This window comes from Cynocephalus volans, chromosome 13 (genome assembly GCF_027409185.1).
Source record: "Cynocephalus volans isolate mCynVol1 chromosome 13, mCynVol1.pri, whole genome shotgun sequence".
NCBI classification, from domain to species: domain Eukaryota; kingdom Metazoa; phylum Chordata; class Mammalia; order Dermoptera; family Cynocephalidae; genus Cynocephalus; species Cynocephalus volans.
Window position 1 is genome coordinate 87,692,879 of NC_084472.1, and position 20,841 is coordinate 87,713,719.

At 36.4% G+C, this 20,841-nt stretch overlaps 1 protein-coding gene and 1 pseudogene across 2 annotated transcripts in view; both read left to right on the forward strand.

The window, feature by feature from the left end:
- The window catches only part of LOC134361712 (TLE family member 5-like), a 29,447-nt pseudogene extending 16,687 nt beyond the window's left edge, over positions 1 to 12,760 (forward strand).
- The window catches only part of TENM3 (teneurin transmembrane protein 3), a 335,936-nt gene that overhangs the window by 109,202 nt on the left and 205,893 nt on the right, over positions 1 to 20,841 (forward strand). The window lies entirely within an intron of this gene.

Here is a 20,841-nt window from a genome sequence, read left to right on the forward strand (position 1 = left end):
AATACTATTTGAGTCTTATTTAAAACATTATGCTTATATGGTAGACATTGTTAGTATAATTCTGAAAAAAAATCAGTTAGTTGCCTGATAGTAGCAGTAGATGCTTTAAACAATTATTTTCAGTATATTTAAAGAAAAAATTATCTGTATGGCTTAGAGCTTAAAAATAGATTTGGAGCCTAACATACATTTAAAACTGCAATTTTAGAAATGAAATTATGTGCCTGGTTCATAGTAGGTACTCAATAAATGAGCATTGAGTGAAGGTACTAGTAAATAACATATTCATTGTTAATTTATATTCATTATATGCATTTTAAATTGTTGCCCTTCATATTATTGTTGCAATAATGTATTAATTGATCTTGATTTTATGATTTGTAAAGTATATTTTCATAATTTTCTGAAAATTAAATTTAAAAATTTAAGTCATTAATCTACTACTCTCCAGAATTTAATTTTTTTTTTACAAAGAAGAGATTCTGAAAGAATAACTTCCCAGGTCCCAATGCTTAATGCAAAAAGTAACAACAGTAATACATTTTTTTCTGTTTAGTCTCTCTCTGTCCAGATGCACCACCAACTCGAGTCTCATTGTCCGTAGCCCATTAAGAGCAGCAGAAGTTTTACCCCACTTCCCCACCCTTTTCTTAGGAATGTAGAAATCTGTCTAGAAGGCACAACAACCTCCCTCCTTCCTAGTAGACCAAGGATTCCTATTGTCAGATGCAGTGGGCATGAAAGCAGCAATTTTACAGCACAAAAGCTCCAATAACATTTACTTCGGTCGGCTGAGATTGAAATGCACACAGGCCCTGCTCAGTCTTGGTTGCTTAAGCACCAGCTTCCCTTGGCTTTTTGCCACTTTGTGCATTTCAAAGAGACAAGTCCTTTAAGAAGCAAGCTTTTCCTTGTAACTTGCAGTGAAGTAAACAGACCATTCAGGCATAGTTTATTGCATTACAAACTCAGCTATGTAAACTATTCCAAAATTGAATACAACAAGTAATTGGTGAAATCATTTGGTCATTAGAATTCATAAGCATGAATTGCCCAATTTAAAAAGTAAAAAAAAATTTTTTTAAAGAATCACTAAAAACTTTATGTTTAGAGAATGGTAACATCTCTTAAAAGTTTTACTCAAGTATTGACACTTAAGGTCTTAATACCAGGTACTATAGGCTTTCCTTGAAGCTTAAGTGTCTTTTCCCCCTTCCCACTCCCCTGTAGCCAATACTTTGTTGGATTAACTTGGGAAATCGTAAGAGAATACCCACATTACATTGTAAGGCAAACGTTGAAACGACGACCCACTCCTGTAGATGAAATGTTGGCCACACCAACACCATGTTATTATAGTAAGAATGGGCATAGAAAAGCATAACTGGTAGACATACAGAAACATTTAAATATCCTGAGTCATGCTGAGGTAGGTAAAATGTGCATACACACCATGCTTCTTTTCTTCGTCAGATAGTTCCTAGAAAATAGCAAGGGAAAGAAAGTAGGGATGTACACTAGAAGCAATATTCATTTAATCAATGATTCATTTGTTCCTGCAGCCAGTTTTTAAATATCATTTATCTAATATGTGCTAAGAATGAGTTGTTAAATAGTTACCAGACATTATCTCCTTTCTACAGAATTTTCCTGGGTTCTGTTTGTGTTTTCTTTGGGGTGTTTTTTGGAGAACCTTAAATCAAAATTTTAAGATTTCATGTAAAATAAAAATGAAATGCCTTCTCTCATCTTTACTAAACATTATATCTAATGATTATCTGTTTATAAGTCAATTGTTTATACTAGTCAGATCAAACTGCAAATTTCAAAAGGATATTATCAAAACTATACAGTATGATTAGCACATTTCTTAACTGAAACCCTATTTATTGTTCATATGCCAACTCTAATCACTTGTTTGTGTGAACTAAGCACTCTGAGCTTCATTAAAATTATTATCTATCAGTAAATTATAATGTGTTTGAATTTCTACAATTGTGTTTATTTTTCACATTTTGTTAAATAAGCTGGGCTCGCCCTTAATCAATATTTTAAAATACTTATTTCTTTTAAAAAAGGACTAGGGTCTTATTTAAGCCATCATTCACAAAGAACCCTAAGCAAGACCCTATTAATAATAGTCTTCCATACTGATAAATTTGGCTCCTGCTCTGTTTAATCTGCATATTGTCTCTATCCAGTGAGGCTCAAAGAGAAGCCACAGGCACAAAATTATGGTAGTTGGAGTTCAAACTACAGTCTCCCTCTTTGCACTGCACAGATTCTGTTCAGCACCCCAGGGCAGACAGGTGCAGACTCACATACCTCTCCACCTTGTACCCACCTCTGCTTTCCCCACCAACCTACAGCTGCTACACTGTCACCACCCAAGCTGAGAATCAGAATCACTTCTGAATTGATACAGTCCTCTGTGTGTGCACATGAAGGCTTTATGTGCATTAGAAACACTTTTACCTAGATGTCTACACCATTCATATGTTTATACTTCTTTCTGAGTAAATATATATAATAATCAAAATTTCTAACCTGCCCATTTCTGAGTTGCAATTCTAATTTAGTTCCGGCTTGATCTGATTGATTCAGTTTCTTCAGAGTATCACAAAGAGAGAGAACTTGTAGAGAGGCTAGGCAGGCTTGCCTGTTACCTCGTGGTGCTTTCATCTATGGCTACAATATGATTTCCCTTTAATGTATTAAGGAAGGGTTTAAATGGCATCTGAGGTAATCTTGAGTTTCTGGGTTACTTTTCAGTAGTTTGCCCTCAATGGAGTGTAGAAGAGGAAAGAATGAGAATGATCCTGCCCGGTCAGTACACGCCTGTAGCGAAAACTCTTCAGAAAACAAGTGAAGCGCTCCTAATGAATTGTGCTTTTGGTCCTTTGAATCTGCACAGCATCTCCATCAGGTTTTTACAGCTGGACTCTAGCTGTAATTGCTACTGGGATGAGATGCACAACATGGGGTGTTGAAGCTAAGTACTTATAGTGTTTTAGTGGCCAAAAATATATGGCATGGTAGGAGCATCAGGCTTCATGAAATTCACACTTGTATATCTTCATGTTCCTCACCCATTTCTGACATGCTGCTGATTTGCCAGCAGGCACTCTAGATGAAGGTGATAAAAATGGCAAAGCTGAAAGATGTTGTTTCTGAAAAGATACCGTACATCAATTGAGTAAGAGAAAGTAGATTGGGGATGTAAATGCATAAAAAGCCTGTGTAGCTGCTCTTTAGTAAAGACAGTTGGTATTAATCTCATCAGTGGAACAAAATGAAAAAGATAACAGTTTTAATCTTATTATAATATAGTACAAAATGCCAACATGACAGTATTTCTCCTAATGTAAATAATAATTCTGTGTTTCTGTAGTATCAGCTCTCAGACCCCTTGTCCTGATTTGTCGTTAGATATAAATCAGTTTTTAGGCTTCTTCCTGAGAAGCTTTAAAGCCTAATGTTTCCTTATTTAAGATCTTATTCTAAAGAGGGGAAAATTGATAGTTTCACTAGAGAAAAGTATCATATCCAAAATTATAATGTAAAACAATAATCCAAATGCCCATGCTGTTCCACCCTTATGGTTATTTAAGGCATAATCAATGAGGCTTGGAATTTAATGCAACTTGGTCGGCATCATAATTCTCCAGGGTGTCAGCTGTGACCAGTGAGTCTCCAGTCCAGTTACATTGTTCTTTAATATTACTCTTTGCATTTTCTATTTTGTTCTCTTTCTTTCTTATTTTCTTTATTGCTTAGTTTCATTTTTTGAAAATCAACCCTCATGTCAATCCACCATAAAGATTTTGTAGTGTTTATATTAACTTACATTTTAAAAGTAGTTTATATTTATATATATTAATTAATCCTGAGAATAATACATTACACAGGAGAGAATTATTTAAATTGAATTTGTCAAAAGTAGTATAACGCAAAAATTTCCTTAAAACCCCTGAAGGGAGTAATTTTCCTTGTTTCCATAGAAATGAGGAGTTTCTTATTCTTTGGTTCTTACTCAGATCATGCTTCTTTTGTTTAATTACAATAAAATAGTAACCATTAATCAAATGATTCTTTATTCTTTTTAGAATTCAAACATTTGTTCTCCTGAACATATTTACCTGCCTTTCTAAGATTACTTTCTAAAAGCAAAGTCAGAAAATGGCAACATGATAGCCTGAATTGGGGAGAAAAATGTGTACCTTATGCAAGTACCCTATACTAAACTAAGATTTTCTATTGATTTTTTTAATGCCCAAGGTTTGATGAATTCTTTTCATTTTTATCAAGTTTTTTCACTCCACAGGTCATTTTAAGCTTTATTTCATTCAGAATTACATTAAAGTACATGCTTTTATTGAAAATTAATCTGAGAAATGGAAAATTGGGAATCTTCATAATTTAATTCTGTCAAGAGTAACTGTTCCCACAGTATATCCACACACACACACACACACACACACACACACACACAAACACACACAACGGCTCAATTCTGGCAACATTATAGTATACAAGGACAATTGGAATAATAATACATATTTTACAGTTTTTTCTCAAATTTCTTCTTTAACATTAAATTGAGAATGGATTACATTCCAAAGGTGATTCAGCCATTTAATATTTCAAAACTTTGGCTACTGGAGTTTAATTCCACCTTTGCTGCTGCTCCTGCAAACAGTGATTTCCCAGTAATGCCAGCAGAAGCAACAGAGTGAAGCTAATGCAATCACTCTGCTAGGGAAGAGAGATTTTCAAGGGAAGCAAAGGCACAGTTTCACTTGTTCTTTCCTACTGGTTAATGCCATCAGTGGGTGGTCATGCCTGCTCTGTTCTTGAACAAAGGACTTCCTTCTCAGGAGCAGCAGGAATAAAACTGACAAGCATCACATCTGTTTCATGCTGCTTCTCCAATTCCCATGGGCTAGCACCACATATGTAGCAGCAGTTCTGATGGTACTGCAAGGAAAACAAGGCAGTAGGGCTCATAAATGAACAAATCCTGCTTGAATGAAAGAGAAGGGGAAAACAAAATATTAAATAACAATAATAAAACAAACATCATTACAGAAGAAAAGTGGGCAAAGACACAACTTGTCAGAGAAGACAATGTTTTTGAGATAGTCTCTCCATTTGGTTAATATATGTACATATTTTAAAAGTATTATAGGATAGGATACATTCATCTCTCTTGTGCAAAGAACTGGTCTTCTATAAAGAAAGCCTAATTTAATTTGAAGAACTCTTCCAACTGGTTGTACCTTCTGGCCTTTTCTGTCACTATCTACAAATAGGAAAAAAAGTGATAGACAAATTTAAGACCCAAAGAGAATTTAACAATTACTATTAATTGAAAAAATGGAACATAAGGTGGTATATTCCAAACAGCATTGATGGAAATTTCTAGAAATAGTTTGGGTGATGCTTGTACAACTCTGTAGATTTATTTAAAATTGTTCAACTTATGAATTCAAATTTCAAAATTACAAAGTTTATAGCATATAAATAATACCTAAATTAAAGTGTTTTAAAAAGTTAATTCATATCTTTATAGCTCTTGACAGTTTAAAAATACTTTCAAATATATAATGATGTAGGAAAATGCTTATGACGTGATGATACATGGAAAATAGCAGAACAGAACTGTTCAGGGTGATCCCAGTTGTGACTATATTTGTACAGGAGAAAGACAGGAAAGAAAAGTGAAACTGCCTCTGGGTATATGGATTAAGGATAGTTTTTGTTTTCCTCTTTTCCTAAAGAAACAAAGTAAACTGCCTCTGGGTATATGGATTATGGGTGGTTATTGTTCTTTTGTTTTGTTTTGTTTTATTTATTTTTCTATATTTCTGTATTTCTGAGTTTTTATATTAAGTGTGTAATATTTGTGTGATAAAAATATTAAAAAATTTTAATGAGAAAACCTTTTATCGTACCTATCAAAACTGTTTATGTGAGTAAGCTATGACTTAGTATCCCATTTCTCTGATGTATTCTATACAAATAGTTATATAAGTGATTAAAAATTTAAGTACTATGTGGATATTAGAAGCAACCTACATGCCAATCAAAAGAGAATTCCTGCTGTACAATAATACCATTCAGTTATTATAAAAGAATGAACTTTAAAAAGTATATATGAGACATACTGTATATATATATATGTATAAACAGTGTGTGTGTGAGAGAATACATATATACATACTAACTTGAAAAGATACCTATGCTCTATTGTGTAGTGGATAAAAAAGCAATTTGCCAAACTAAATATAAAGATTGATTGCATTTTCAAAAACTGTGTGTGTCTATGCAAACCTCAGGCTATATAAAAAATATAAGCATATTTATTCTTTTAGGGTGAAGTAAGTTTTAATTTTGAGCAACTCTTGGGAAACTCTTTTGAGAAAGAGTTTCTACCACCCCATTCCATCAGGTGGTAGCAACTCTTCAGGTAGACATAATCACATCAGGGTTTCTTGTCAACTTTCTAATCCCATTCTAGGAATAGGATTGCAAAAGTGTTACAGTATAATGAGTACTGTGGACTGAATTGTGCCCTCCCAAAATTTATGTATTGAGGCCCTAACTGCCAGTATTTGGAGATGGGGCCTTTGGGAGGTAATTAGGTTTAGATGAAGTCATGACAGGGGGCGCCTCACGTTAGGATTAGTGCCCTTAGAAAGAAGACTTCCAAGAACTCTTTATCTGCCATGCAAGGACACAGTGAGAAGATGGCCATCTGCAAGCCAAGAAGAGGGCCCTCACCAGGAACCAAATCAGCTGGCACCTTGACCTTGGGCTTCCATCCTCCAGAATTGTGAGAAATAAATGTCTGTTGTTTAAGCCACTAGCAGCCCAAGCTGACTAACACAATGAGAAAGCATCTGTTCCCTTCATCTCCTCACCTTCTTTATCCATTGAGACCTATACACGTCTCTGTTCATGAGTCCGTGCCAAACACTTCTGTCTCATGTATCCACGTTAATCACAAGACCTCTCTGAATTTTGCTCCTCTTAGTCATTTCCATGCCCCTTTTTGACTCACATAAAATGTATGGCTGCCCCCCGTGACACACTGGGCACGGTGGGGTTGGGGGTGGGAGTGGGTTGTTTCTTTGAGGGTGTCTCAAGTTTTATCTGCCTAAACACCATACACATCATCTTTACTCTTGGGCCACTTCACAGTGCTGGGAAGAGGGTAAGATCTCGCCACTTTTGGGTTCATCTTTTGTTTCCATTATTATATCCAACTCTGGGGGGTTTGGGGGCACAGTATGTGGCAGGGCTCCTTCTCAACACATCTACACCGGGCTTAATTCTCTTCTCCTCCAGCCATTCAATCTTAGTACTGTGGGGTTAAGGGACTGGGTGGGTGCTAGAAAAATTAACTCTGAATACTCAGGAATTCTTCCACAACCTTTTTGTTTCTTGTATAAGTCTAAGCTTTTGAAACTCAAAGATCAAGAATTTGTTTATACTCTGCTTCTGCTATAACAACTTTTTCCTGAGATACTGTGTACTCAGAAGACGGAGAAAGGTACAAGGGAAAAAAGGCAGCAGGAGTGATGATGGGTTACCTTGATTAATATTTCAAGATATTACTCTGGTACAATTGGTTATCTCAGGATTTAGGATTAGACAGGGGAAAGGGGGACTTTCACTTTTTACTGTATATAATTCTATAATTTTAAAAAGTCATTTCTTTAAATGAAAAATTAACCATTTTCATAAGTTTCGTATTAATCGACTCCTATAACAATACTATGCTGCAGCTAGGGCAGTTGCCATTACCCATATTTTACTGGATGAAGAAATGAAGTTATTCACACAAATTGTAAGTATCTTTTGATCTGGGACAAATACAAAAAAACGGGAGGCAAACATGTAATGAGTGCCTTCAGTGTGTAAAGCATGTGCTAGGGAAAAAAAGCTATTAAAAATGTCTTAATGCTTAACATTTCTCTAAGCCCTTATTGATTAAAAAGCATTTCCAAAGTTATAGTTTTTATTGATTTTTCTTTTGAAATAGTCAGTGTCTATCCCTTTATTCCCAGAGCTATCTCCTTCACTCAGGTCTTCATGCCTTCATGTTTCAGCTGCTCCCACATCCTTCCCTGCTGCTGTTCATTCTTTCTCCCATATATTCTTCATCTCCATTGATTTTACTAAAACATTGCTTGGATCATAAGGGCCTTAGAACTGAAAGAGCCTCCATTGCAGCCCCTCCCATGGCTCAGGAATCTTATCTAGAGGATCCCTGGTGTATGATTTTCTGGTCTTTTTTTTTGAACCATTGGATAGGGATTAGCTACTTCATGAGGCAGCTTCTTTTATTTTTAGCCAGCTTAAAGTGTTTGAAGGTTCCTTATTACTGTACTGTATGCTCCCTTTAACTTCCACACAAAACAAGTCCAGTCTTTCTGTTAAAGGACACCTTTTCAACAAACGTAAGAATACATGTCTTGTCACATTTTGATTCTTCTTTTCACAAGGCTGAGCATTCCCAGTTCCTTCCTTGTTTTATTTGTTACAGTATCTCTGAGACTACCACAGTTCTTGACACATAGTAAATATTTAATACACATTTGTTTCATGAGTTAATGAATGGCTAAACTGCCCTGTCATTACAGCATGGCTTTGGTTCCAGTTTTATAATCTGTAAAGGAAGGCTTCAGTACATGTTCTCCATCTGGTAGGTGAGCTGTAGTAACTCCTGCAATGATATAAACATCTGTTCCTTCTTTTCACTTCACAGAAATGTCAAATATTTTTGTGCCATGGTAATTTTTAAATAAACAAGTTTATTCCCTCTCCTTGCTATTATATCTCTTTTTGAATTGCATATTCCTGCATTACAGTATAAATATCTTAAATGAGTATGTGTAATCATATTTATCTCCCGTATTTGAAACATTTCCCTTTTGGTTTGAGTTTTTACCCACAGTGTGTGAAAAGTTCCAATTTGAATTAGTATTCATGTGTAATTAGACCATCACTAGAATAAAGCAATAGCCTTTATTAATATGTTTAGTTTTATTATTAGTAAAGACTTTATATTTCATAATTTGTAAAGTGTAGATACTAATGGGATAGGACTGAATCATAAGAGATTATGAGGATCTTTTGATTACCACCTATTTTTACTTGGTTTTCCTACCCCTAGAATTTTTTCTATCCTCTAAGATAATAGAACCAAAGAACTGAGAAAGTAATAAATCAGTTCTTCTCTTATAATAGGTGCATTGGCTATGAAGACTGAAGATACAAACTAAATTATATGTGAATTTTAGTCATATCCACATCCAATTACGACAAATAATCAAGAATTTTCTATCATTGAATTTCTCATAATTACGATTCAGAAGCAGCTATTTCAAGTTCTGAGAGTATAATGTAGTATTGTAACTATGTTGGTTATTGAACAATAGAATTTTTTAAAGAAAACTATAAAACCAAATATCTCAAGAAATCAATGTACCTCATAACAATTGTAATTTGCCAGTATGTTTTTAAACTTTTTATCTTAAATCAGTGTCTATTTTTGTAGTGCCCTTTTAAGCATCCAGATTACTGTCTATTAAGTAAAATATAGTACTCAGAAAATACATTTCCTGCTTGCATACATAAATGGATTAGACATCTAGAGTATTCTACTTTAAAGAAAATTCTTCTTGACATTCTTTAAGAAGGAGAGGAGAGAAAGAACAGTGGGATTTCCACATCTGTTAAATAATCATTAGCATGTAGGATAGAATTCTGTCTTCTTTTCAACTTAAGACCAACCATTGAAGTAAACTTGAAGGGCTCCTTAATTATTGCATATTTCAATAGCTTGCTGAGGATTCAGTTACCTAGTTCCACCACTCTGATCAAAGGGAACTCATTTACTTTGTACACCATTGTTATTGAAAGCATTCCTTATTTGATTGTTTTGCTTCTGAAATGTTCTATAAGAGGTCAGACAGGGTGTCTTTCTCTGATTTCATCATGCCTCTGAGAATAATCTCTGCTACCAATTATGTGTTACTTGGATGGGTGCTAAGATACCCTAGGGCTTCTTTCCCTTGGCCTTACTACATGTTTGCTTTTGTCACTTATATTGCTAAGTCAAAGGTGTTTTAATGTCCATATGATCTTTGTCATCAGTGAAAAATTCAGAAAAATGAACGGATTTTCTCTGTTTGTAACATGATTTGGTAGTGTTGCCAGAGACACATTTGCCATGAGTCGTGCATACTAATCAAAGGCTTTAATTTATTTTGAGGATTTCCTCATTGTTGTTGGCCTGATGACTGTTTTTGTAACCGTGGAATGAAGTCTTAACCTGGCATAATACAGCCAGGGAACAAAGCTAACCTAACGTGTAGAAGTTTGTCCTTTCTTCACTGGCTGAGTGCTGGTCACAAAAAAGACAAAAAAGAAAAAAAAAAAAAAAGACAAAAAACAAAAAAACAAAAAAACAAACAAAAAATAATAATAATAAAGAAAAAAATAAAAAATAAAAAAAGAAGTTTGTCCTTTCTACCAGAAACACCGTAAGAATGACTGAATATGAAAATCAAATTTGGACTACTTCCAAATAGATCACCATACTGAATTATCATGCTAATGTTATGTTTCTTTTTTTAATTAAAAAAATTTATTTTTACACTTGAAGCATAACTGAGTATACATATTTATGGAGTACAGAGTTGACTATCAGTATTTGTGTATAATATGTGATGATAAAATCAATACTATTAGCATGTTCATCATTACAAATTGTAATTGTTCTTTGTGTCCATTACCCAGTTTCTCCCTCCCCCTCCCCCTTTCCCACCTCTAGTGACCATAGATCTGTTCTCTCCTTCTGAAAGTTTGATGTATTACGGTGGTTGTTTATTGTTTCTTACTTCCAGACCCTAATGTACTGTGTCAAATTGGCAAACTGTGCAGCTATCCCATGAGCTCTTGCATTTAGCAAAATGCGTGCTCTCTCTTTGTATTTAGCCTACCAATTGAATGGCAATATGAATTTACAAAGATACATTCTGTTTGGAATATGCTCCCATGTCTACATAATTAAGTTTTTGATCTAAAGCTATTTTCTCAAATTGTGGATGTCAGAATTTCTTTGAAATCTCTTCATAGCAGATGTACAATACACTGTTTACCTGGACACTGTTCTTTTGCATAGTATTTTACTACTTTCAAGATTAAATTTATTGGTGTATATAGTAACATACGTACAAATTTATTGACATATAAAGAAGGTCATCTTCTTTGCTGTAATGAAGTTCCCCCCCACAAAGATATATTAAAGAACTAAAGCAGGTGTTACTCCATACCACAAAGGTTATATGAAAAGGGAAATGAGAAAAATAAAAAACAGCTTCTAAATAAAGAGGTAAATATAAGAGATGCAATCTAGTCTATGCCCTGGAAATCTAAATTTATGTAGTAGAACTCAAAATGGAGTTTGCTTTTTAAGATTTATTTTTTGTGCAATGTAATAACAGATATTAAAATTTTGAGTCTATTGTCAAAGTATGTTCAAAAGCCTATAATTTCCTTTTGTTTCTACTGCTAGCACTCTAGCCTTAGCCACCATTGTCTCTGACCTAGATTTCTGCAGAAGCTTCCTTCCTTGTCTTTCTGCTTTCACACTTGGTACCCTCCCTCCATCCCACCCCCTACCCATTCTCCTATCCTTGGCACCGTTGGCACCCTTGGCACCTTCTGTCCTATCCCATGTTCTGTCTGTTCTCAACATAGTGGCCAGAGCAATTCTTTTAAAATAATGGTACTTCAAAAAGTTCATGGAAAAATAGAATTGAAAGATAATACAAATCTTTCCATGAACATTTTGAAATATGCTTGTATGTTATATTGTCACTTATCTCCTCAAATCTCAGTACTAGCCCCCTCCCCAGCTCCCTGCCTGGCACCCCCCCCACCCCCCCCAGCTAGGCAGGGTTTCCAATGGCATTGGCCTTGGGCCTGGGTGTTCCAGGAGCCCCTCCAGGCACCTGTAGCTGGGGCTGCTTTCAGGGCTGGGGGGAGGGGGCGATCCGAGGCACATCCCTCCCAGAAGAGCTTGGCCCAGAGGAAGGGCGCTGGGAATCTGGGGCTCATTGCACCTACCCCAGCAACTTAGATTCATCACCTCTGACTCCTGTGACCTCATCAAAGACGAATTTCAGGCGAATTTCAAGTGCCGCAGGCTCAGTATCATAGCCTGAATCTCAAATGTGACAATCTGGCCAGTGAGAAGTGACATGTACTATGAGATCTCCTACAGACTGAACATCAAGATGTACAAGCAGGCTAAAATCGTCAAGAGGCTGAATAGGATTTGTGCCCAGGTCCTGCCCTACCTCTCACAAGAGCACCAGCAGCAGGTCTTGGGAGTCATCAAGAGAGCTAAGCAGGTCACTACTCCTGAGCTGAAGTGCATCATCTGACAGCAGCTCCAGGTCCACCAGTTATCCCAGCTGTAGGTGCCCCTGACCCCACTGCCCATGGGATGGCAGCGACTTTGGCTGCCAGCAGTTAGCGTGGGCATTGGCCTCCTGTCACTGTCCACACTGGGCTCCCAGGCCCCCCCCCCAGTGAAGACAAGAACAGACGCGAGAATGACGCCCACCAGGAGGCTGATGGCGAGAAGTCAGATTGGCAAGCAGCCAGGATTGGGAGGGTGGGGGGACAAAGGGGAGTCAGAGGCATGGAGAGAAAGGAATGTTTAGCGCAAGACACAGTATAGCTCCAGGTTGGCTAAACTATGGTTTTGGTAATGGTAACCACCTGCTGGGGTTCTAACCTTGCTCATGTGCTACCCCTAGCTTTCCTCCAATGTCCCCACTCCCAGTCCTGGCCTCCCTTCTTCCACTCCCTTGCAGCCTGAATAGTCGAATACCTGGTCATACCACAGATGAGGCAAGCTGTGGCCTGGAGGGGCAAATGGGAGACCAGGTTGGAATGGAGCAAAACCTTAAGAAATCCAACACCCCAGCACTTCCCCGTTTCACACACGTGTAACTGACAGTCTGCTCGCCAGGCCCCTTGGGACACATGCCACAGCCCCCTACCCTGGCACTGCATGCAAACAGGATGCTAGCTGTCCCTTCCCTCCCTGGGCACCCCACACCTCTCCCCCCTGAAACCAACTTACACTCTGCTCACCTCCTCCACTGGTCCCAGATGCCCCCAGTCGACCTGGTCCTCCCCTGTCACCCACAGAAGAGGACGCAAAGGGAAGCTAGCTTAGCTGGGACAAACGGGGATGGGGGAGCAGGTGACCCAGACTTTCCCTTCCCTAATAGAGGGTACAAAAAAAAAAAAAAAACCAACTCTCTGCCAACTCCCCATGTCTCTCAGAGTAACAGATAAAGTCTTTATAACGGCCTTCAACATCCTATGTGATCTGGCTTCTGTTACCTATGAACTTCCTATCCTATGCCTTCCTGTTTCTGGAATATGCTAGGTACCACCTTGCCTAGGTCTCTGTACTGGTTAGTCCCTTTGCAGGAACAATCTTCAACCAGATTTCTTCCTGCGTAACTCTCCCATCTCCTTCATTCAGTCTTTGCTCTGTGAGGCTTACCTTGATGTCCCTGTTTAAAGCTGTAGCCATTTTCCCACTCTACACTCAGGAGACTCCCTACTCTATTCTATTTTTCTTTCTAAAGCACTTATCGTCTACTAAGTTATCATATAATTTACACTGTAGTTAATTCTCCCAATGGATTGTAATCCTAAAACAAGCAGAGATATACTGTGTTTCCTTCATAGAGGTAACCCAAATGCCTAGAAGAGTGCCTGGCACATAGTAAGTACTCAAACGTATTTCTTCAGAGAGTGAATTGAATCAATAGGACTGGTAAAATTGGAAAATTGGCTTTAAGAAGAGGATATAAATTCAGCTTTATTGAGTTTTATAAGTGAGCAATAGAACTTTGGAAAGAGGATAGGGCTATAGGTACAGTTATGGAGGTCACGTGCATCCAGTTCATCAGCAGATCCTGCCAACTCTACCTTCAAACTACATTTGGAATTTACTGCTTTTCACCACCTCTATCACTATCACACTCATGTAAACCACCATTATCTCTCACCTGGAGTATTATAGTAGCATCCCATAGCTACTCACCTTGATTCTGCCCTTACTCCTCACCACATCTGAAGCTCAGCACAGGGAATTGGAAGGCAAGGATCCAGGGAAGACAAACACCAAAAGCTGCAGAAGACAGGGAATAGTTAATGAACACGTATCTGAAAGGAAATTGGAGAAAGCTTAGATCAAGAATAAAAGTAGAACGAGAAAGAGTCTTTCTTTGGAACTGTTGAGGAGTGGCTTAAGAAGATCAAGAAAGTATGAGTAATTTTACCCCCATTAGAACAGCTAAAATCAGAGACTAACACCACCAAATATCAGGAAGGATGTAGAACAACTGGAACTTTCATACATTGCTTGTCAGGATTTAGTATAGTACAAACACTTTGGAGAACTGTTTGACAGTTGTTTATAAAGTTAAACATTTACCCTCTGACCCAGTAATTGCACTCTTAGATATTTATCAAAAAGATATGAAAACACATACCAAAACCTATAGCAGCCTTATTAATAATCTAAAATTGCTAAGAGCTTTAACAGGAAAATAGACTGTGGTATATTCATACAATGGAATATTGTTAAGCAATAAAAAAAGAACAAGCCAGTACTGTATACAACAATAAATGCATCTCAAAAACACTATGTTATGCAAAAAAGCCAGAAATGAAAGTACATACTGTATGATTCCACTTACATGAATACATAAAACCCAAGAACACAAAGAAATATATGACGTACATCAGAGAGTGGTGCCTGGAGGAGGGGGGTGGAGAGGAAGGGAATGGTCTGGAAATGAGCATAAGGGAACTTTCTGGGTAAAGGAAATATTTGATATCTTGTTTTGTATGGTTGTTAGGTGTATACAGTTATCAGCCTTGAACTGAACACTTGAGATCTGTGCACTGTATTGTATGCTGATTATACCTCAATAAAAACATACATAATAAAAACCCATGAGCATGTATTGTGAAATTCTGAGATAAACAAGAAAAAATATGTGATCAATCAAATGCAGGGGCTCAAATATTAGAAAGTTGGATACCAAAGTCCTTTCCTGAGCTTGATATGTGAGTGATTAGATTGGAAGATCAGAAAAAGCTGAGAGCAGCTACTTGAAGGAATGTGACAGGAAGTCAACAAGAGAAAACTGAAGTGTTAATGAGCAGAAGTGAGGGCCCAGCTGAAGCAGACAGTATGACTATGTCACTGTGGAACAAATCAACATAATTTTGTGAGTATGGGTGAATAAATTTGATAATTGCTAGTAAGGAAGCAAGGGAGACAATTGAAATCTACGATATTCATGTCTTTCTGGAAGCCTTCTCAGAAGAGGTGAAATTTGAATTGTACCTCAAAGAATAAGTTGAATTTTACTAGGTAGAGAAATGCAGTAGGATATATTGGGTTAAATGAAGTGTGTTATTAAAATTAACTCCCTCTCTTTCTTTTCACTTTCTTTAATTTAAAAAGTGCTACTGGAAAATTTAAAATTACACATGTGGCCCACAATATATTTCTTTGGACAGTGCTGGTCTTGAGGCATGGAGGTAAGCTATTGCCATAATCTAGGCAAAAGATGATAAATGCCTGGTCTAGGACATTGGCAGGAGGATAAAGAGGAGTGACAAAATTTAAGAGATATTTCTTAGAACAGAATTGACTGGTTTAGGCTAGTGATTACATTTGGCAGGGCAAGGATTATGGAGCAGGACAAATCAAATATTGCTCTAAGTTTTCTAACTTGGATAATATTGATTAGGAGGAGATGCCATATACCACAGTTGAGAAAACACAAGAAAAAAGAAGCTAATACCAGTATTGAGTCCCACTTGCCTGCCACATGTTAAATCATTTTGATGTCTGCAAACGTGTAAGTAATTAAGATTCAGGTTATTTAGCTCTGTCGACGATGAGTCAGAAAGTGGTGGAACTAGGATTCAGAACCTACACCAGTGGTGGTTCTAAATGGAAAGGGCCAATGAACAAATGGTAGTTTGTATTCTATAGATAGTAATGTGTGTGTCATAATTATAGTTTGCTGTAAGAACTGACAGGCTTACCTGGCACACAAAAACCATAAATTGCAAGATTCATTTTGGGAGGATGATTCAGAACTAAGTACAGAATTACAGAATCTGCACCTTTTTTTACAAGCAGCTTCAAACAAATTTGAGTAAAGGACAGTGCCTATAATAAACAATAAATAATAACTTGCACTTATTGTCTTAGAGGTGTAAAGGTGAAGACTGTAAAGGTATGTATCATCACAAGTACAGGGCCTATTCGAATATGTTTAAAAAAAAAATTTTTTTTTAAGTGATTCTTTGTTTTCTTTGTGTCAGGCTAGGGCTCAGACCTTTCAAACCCATTGTACAGACTGGGTCACAAACCCCTCACGTGCAGATTGAGAGCCAGGTAATTGGGAAAGATCCTGGCAGCCATTGGCAGAGTTGACAGGTTTGTACCAACATGACCTCAGACCTCAGCTTCCACTGCAGCAGCAGCAGCAGTAGTGGTGATGGTCTCTCAGGGAATCCTGGGAACCCTGGCAGCAACATCCTCCAGCAGCAGTAGTGGCCTCCCCGTGCCCCGCCCCCTCAGGGCATCCCAGGGGCCAGGGCCCTGTGGATCAGAGCCATTCCTTTTTTATACATAAGTCCAATAACCCAGGAACACCTGGGTGTGAGTCAGACAAGCCAGGAGTACGTGGGTATCCACATACATCTAGATCGGACAATAGCCAAGGAACACCTGGGTGCATGTGCACAGTTATCATATTTACATCAAATGCTCAGGAAGATTCCAAAGCCCCTGAAGGAGCCTGACCATTTACCTTCACTCTTCCTACACTTTGTATTTTCTTCTCTGTTACATTTTGAAGGTCAGGAAAAATTCTAGTTAACTGAGAATTCTAGTTAATTGGGTTAGATTTTCCTGGTAATACATTTTGGAAATATGATCTGTGTTTAGGACAATATAAATTTCCACTGGAAAATAATTATATAAGAAACCATTGGTATGAGCATTTTAAGAATGTATATTTTTCACCAATGTATATAATTAATACCCAAACTGCAAAATTTCAAACAGTGTAACATAGTTATAAATTGCTATGAAACAAAAACCAAAGAGCATTCTGGCATACAGCAACTAGGAATAATATGATCCTTTTTAAAACAAAGACTTTGGACTGACTCTGGATTGAGTGGCAGATTTGCACATAACAGCATATGTTATAAACAGCCACAAACCAAAGATTAGCCTTAAAATGGGAATATTGTTTTAAAGACAGTTGCTTATCTGTTATATTAGTCTTTCTAGATACACATAAGTAGACATCAATCTGGAGGAACATATTTAAATGCCAAATATAGAAATACAATACTTTAGTGTACTGAGTCACTTATTACAGTACCATCATGGTAATCTTGGGCATAAGTCTCTATTTAACTAGTAGCACCTTCAGAAATGCAATACCCTTGAATAATTCCAAAATAGAGTTGACCTTAATGGCATAATCGATGTTGAGAAACCTACTCATTTGCAGATGGGTGTACCTATTTTCAGTGACTTGTGACTCTTCCTAAATTGTATCAAACATATATCAATCATTTTTATTTAGAGCTGAGTAGAAAAAAAACAAAATTATAGGCATTCAGGTTAAAGAAACTTCCTTTAGTGGCTTTAAAGGCAGTAGAAATAATAGTTGCCCCTAGATTTGATAAAGAGGTTTGAATTCACATAGCAACTCAGATTTATTGTTGGTACTTGCCTGATTCAGGGTTTTGAGTAATTTTTAGGATCTTGTTGTGGATCAAGTGTGCCATAAAGATTAATGACACCTGTTAAGGTTGCAGACCTAGGGTGAGGGTGGGGGAGTAGGAGAAATAATGAGAGCTTCATGTAGTCCATCTCTATTCTATTGCATGACTTTGCTGATTCTGCGTAGATCAAATAGTAACAAACGCAAATCTCATTTATTGATCAATTACTATCAATTACAAATTGTGCCAGATATTTTAATAATTTCATCCTCCTTAAATCTCCAGAGGAAGTAGCTGTTAATTCACATTTTCTACATTAGAAAAATGAGACTCAGAGATTCAAACCCGAGTCTGCCAGGCTTCAAAGACAGCATAGTTTTTGTATGTCATTATTGTTGGGGTTTGAGTAGAACTTATTATTTGAATAATGACGCTTTTTGGAATACAACCAATAATTTGTGTATGTATGCTTATGAACTAAACATATTTTTGATGTTGAGAACATAAATGTATCAAGTCAGTTTAAATTTAAATTTTGAAGAAATTTCCATAAGGAGTTTTGATTAATTTTCAAATGTATTTTTCAGAATAAACATTGAAGTAATAATTTTTATCGTAATTTTTTGACACAATAATCAAAACCCTCAATCATGTTTTTAGGAGAGCATCGCACTATTACAGTGATGAACTTCTGTAGAAGTGATACCATCAGAAACAATTGTTTTTAAAAAGAAGCAGAGATATAATAAAAGAGAAAACAAATGTCAAAAATCCAGTATACTCACATTTGTGCTTTAGCCTTGTATCCCATGTTGAACAAATGCCACAAATATTTATGGCTTCAGAGCACTATATCAGTTAAAATTTCTGGACATTTTCTCAAGGATTTAAAAATGGTACTAGGAAAGGAGATATAGGTAAGGGAGTACTGAAGCATTATATTAGAATTTAATTGTTTTTTGTGATTTAATATTAAAAAAGAAAGCTTATTTATAGTTCACGTCCAGTTATTCCAAAATGTTGTAATGTCTTATTTATTAATAAGGAAAAATATGAGATTTATGTTTCATACCATTGAAATGATTGTAGTTACGCAGAAATACCTTTCACATTTGTCACTGTTTATTACTACTTATTATTTTTTATTTTTAGAGCAGAAAACATGTATTTTGTTCAAGAATAAAAATATATTAACTACAAGAAGTATGAAAAACTAAAATGAATTCTTAAAAGCGTTTAGCTCAAAGTACTTTCCATTTCATTTCAAACAAAGGTATCTAAAAAATCTTAGTTCTTTTACATGCTGCCTTCTCCATTCATGGCTCAAGATGCTTTCTCATAATTTATCTAAAGTCTCATAATTTTTTATTACAACGAACTTGACAATTTATTTGGTTATGTGAAATCAGAAATTTATATTTTCATATGCTTTTTTTCTTTTCTTTTTTTTTGGCGGCTGGCCAGTACACGGATTGAACCCTGGACCTTGGTGATATCAGCATCATTCTCTAACCATCTGAGATAACCAGGGCAGCCCCATATGCCTTTTTTCAATCTTTTAAAATGTCTAGTTGTGTCAAATTGATTCCTATAAAATGTGGGTTTCTACTCTTATCAGAACTGCAATTTAACATGGCTATATTATTTATTATTTATTTATTCATTAATTCATTCTCCAGTTTATTCCAGAAAGGATACTCAAAGGAAGGCTTTACTTATGGATTGTTACCATTTGGTATGCATTACTTCATGCATTTTTTTATCTACTAAATTATATTTATGAAACTTCTCCTTTATTAGTTCCTTGCTTTTGAAATGAAGGAAGCATCTTTAAGCAAATGAATTCTTCTGAGGCACTATATAAAGAATTCTTTAAAATGTTAAAACATAAAGCCATATATGCCAAACCCACTGCCAATATCATCCTGAATGGGGAAAAGCTGAAAGCTTTTCCTTTAAGAACAGGAACTAGACAAGGATGCCCACTCTCACCACTCCTATTCAACATAGTGTTGGAAGTACTAGCCAGAGCAATCAGAGAAGAGAAGGAAATAAAGGGCATCTAGATTGGAAAAGATGAAGTCAAACTGTCCCTGTTTGCAGATGACATGATCCTATATATGGAACAGCCTAAAACCTCTACAAAAAAACTCTTGGAATTGGTAAATGATTTCAGCACAGTAGCAGGATACAAAATCAACACACAAAAATCAGTAGCATTTCTTTTCTCCAATAGTGAACATGCAGAACGAGAAATCAAGAAAGCCTGCCCATTTACAATAGCCACCAAAAAAATAAAATACTTAGGAATTGAGTTAACCAAGGAGGTGAAAAATCTCTATAATGAGAACTACAAACCACTGCTGAGAGAAATTAGAGAGGATACAAGAAGATGGAAAGATATCCCATGCTCTTGGATTGGAAGAATCAACATAGTGAAAATGTCCATACTACCCAAAGTGATATACAAATTCAATGCAATCCCCACCAAAATTCCAAAGACATTTTTCTCAGAAATGGAAAAAACTATCCAGTCATTTATATGGAACAATAAAAGACCACGCATAGCCAAAGCAATGCTGAGCAAAAAAAATAAAGCTGGAGGCATAACACTACCTGACTTTAAGCTATACTACAAAGCTATAATAACCAAAACAGTATGGTACTGGCATAAAAACAGACACACTGACCAATGGAATAGAATAGAGAATCCAGAAATCAACCCACACACTTACTGTCAGCTGATCTTTGACAAAGGCACCAAGCCTATTCAGTGGCGAAGGGACTGCCTCTTCAGCAAATGGTGCTGGGAGAACTGGATATCCATATGCAGGAGAATGAAACTAGATCCATACCTCTCACCGTATACTAAAATCAACTCAAAATGGATTAAGGATTTAAATATACACCCTGAAACAATAAAACTTCTTAAAGAAAACATAGGAGAAACACTTCAGGAAATAGGAC